The sequence below is a fragment of the Adiantum capillus-veneris genome, chromosome 18, assembly GCF_014529385.1.
Source record: "Adiantum capillus-veneris isolate H3 chromosome 18, ASM1452938v2, whole genome shotgun sequence".
NCBI lineage: Eukaryota > Viridiplantae > Streptophyta > Polypodiopsida > Polypodiales > Pteridaceae > Adiantum > Adiantum capillus-veneris.
The window spans coordinates 114,050,445-114,053,423 of record NC_140948.1 but is presented as its reverse complement, the minus strand read 5'-3'; positions in this window follow the sequence as shown (position 1 = coordinate 114,053,423).

Here is a 2,979-nt window from a genome sequence, read left to right as displayed (position 1 = left end):
TCAAAAGTTTTAATGGAATGTACTCCTATTACATCGAATCTATAGTAAAATTCTCTCCACTACCACTCCATGCTTGAACTAAAAAAAAATTGAACCCATCTACGACCTTAAAGTGAAGTCTTCTTTCATACCATGCTAGTATTACCTGGCCTCCTAAAAACTTATCAAATCCACTGCGATGTTGTTACCATATATATGTGTTAGTGATGTGTGTGAGCACACTTAGGACCGCTGGGGCATTTTTTTCCCCTCACTAGGTCCCCAGTGCATTGTATATATGCCCATCACTCTAGGGTTAACTTATCTTCCTTTCCATTGCACACTAAATAATACACTCTCTAATTTATGTGAGCTTTGGCAAGCATTCGAAGGTCGACAAATATTCTGGGAGTTCTTGTAGAGCTTGGTCTGCTCAAATTTTTGATTTGGGCTCATTTCGGCCTCCGTTTCCACTACATGTATTACTACGCATGCTATTTTGTCATTTTGTGCAAAATTTTTATTAGTGCCGTGTTTTTTGCATAATAGGTCTCGTACAGTCTTCTACAATTTGTGTAATATAGCACGTGTCGTTCCCACTTTGTTTCTCCTCTTTCTGAGAAGTTTTCACATCAAGTGCAACATTTCCCATGGCTGACAACAACACAGATGTGTTCAAGATGTTTGATGCTGAGGATAGGTTGGATGGGGACAATTACCCTATGTGGGCTTACATGATGCAACATGTCCTTGTGTCAAAGAGCGCTTGGAACATTGTGCAGGGCATTGATGTACGTCCTGGTTCTGAGGATGTAGGAGATGTTGCGGATATTGCAGGTTTTGGTGGCAGGGTTGCTGCTGCCAGAGCTGTTTTGCCTACGGCTGAGAAAGCTTGTTGAGATGTAAAAGATGAATAGGCTCATGCATTGATTGCATTTCCTATGAAGCGTACTATTACTCCTCACATTCGTTTAGCAAAATTTGTAAAACAGGCTTGGGATATTCTAGCTGGTCTTTATGCAAGTCGCAATGAGGCAAAAGTTGTATTATTGTGTAAAGAGCTGGAGTCGAACATTATGCATGAGGAAGATGACATGGACACTTTTCTCACACTCATTCAAATATTTAAGATGCCTCTTGTCCAATAGATTGTTATGTTTTGATTGTGTTTAGTATATATGATGAGAAAGAGCCTTTTTCATGCAATGAAGCACAAAATTCAAAATTTTGATTGGTTGCAACACAATTTGAGTATGATGCTATTGTGAAAAATGGTACATAGTCTTTGTGTGACGCTTTTTGGAAAAAAGCCGATTGATACTAAGTAAGTTTTCAAGTTGAAACGTAAGCTTGATGGTAGTGTTGATTGCAATAAGTCTAAACTTGTGGAAAAAGGGCATGCTTCAAGAAAAGGACATCAATTTTGATGAGACTTTTCCTCCCACTTGTTATATGACTACCTTTGGTAGCATTTGTGCATCGGTAAATCATAATGGTTGGAATGTGCATTAGTTGGACATAAATAATATTTTTGAATGGTGATTTTTCATGAGGAATCAAACGTATTATAGTCTCGTGGTTTTGTTAAAAAAGGGTAGAAAAAATGGTGTGCAGGTTTAAGATGACATTGCATGGTTTAAAGCAAGCTCCGCGTGCTTGGTATGAGACGATTCATGCTTATTTGGCTGCACATGGTTTTTATAACAGTCCAATTGAAAGAAATTTGTATGTGAAGCATGTAGCTATGTTTTCTAATCGTTGTGCTCTATGTGAATGGCATATTGCTTGCCGTACCAGATGAGGGACATACTGCTCATTTCAAGGTTGATTTAAATGCCTCTTTTTAGACGTCAAATTTGAAACTTTTGCATCATTATTTGGGCATACAATTTAAGTAGGTTGATGGAGGTATTGCTACGTGTTGTTGCGTAGATTCAATCTTGAGGATTGTAAGCGTATCACTACTCCTGTGGAGATAGGTTTGAAGATTAGTCTTCATGATGCTAGAGATTTCTTCAATGTCACACTCTATGAACAATCTATTGGTTGCCTTATTTATGTATGCATTACGAGGCCATATGCTCATTATATAGTGTGACAGATGAACATATGTATGCATTGCCCAAGGCCCCGATGCATTGGAAGGCAGCTGAGCGGATCTTTTGCTACTTGAATGGCACTATACATATTGGATTGTATTATCCCAAGGGGAGATTATTGTTGCCAAATTTATATACTTTTTAGACTTAGATTAGGCTGGTTGCTATGACACACAAGATGATTGTCCACTAGTGGTTTTGTTACATGCTCGATAACTCATGTGTCTTCTTAGTTGAGCAAAAATCAGCCTACATTGGCCACTTCTAATTGTGAGGTTGTGTATAGGTTAGCTTTCACAACTACGGTATAGTATGTTTGGCTTAGACACCTTTTGAATGACTTGGGTGTTGGAAAACAATTTGCTACCACCACGATCTACAATGATAGTCATGCTTGCACAAGGCATAATGAAGTACATTATCATTATGTTAGGGAGGGACTCCCTGTAGGAGAGGCCAACTTGGCTTATGTGCCTACACAAGACAACCCTGCCGATCTTTTCACAAAGGCTTTGCAATGTTAGAAGTTCAAAGCTTTAGCCTTACTACCCTTTGTGGACTAATCAAATAGGGTTTGACACTTCCCTATACATGAGTGCCATCTCATGTTTACTGCATCGCTCCTAGGGGGGATCTGTTATCATATTATGGTAGTGATGTGTGAACACACATAGGATGGTGGGGATGCTTTTTTCCCTCTTTAGGAGATTCCCCCCCCCCCCGCCCCCCCCCCGGCTTGTATATACGTCTATCACTCTAGGGCAACTTTTATCTGTGCATTGTCATAAACAATAATACTACTTCCTGGTTGTGTGCTCTTGAGCTTCAACCTCCTTCATCTTCTCCACCTTTGCAAACATTCTTGCAACCATATTTTCAACGGAGAGCAATTGTACACTCT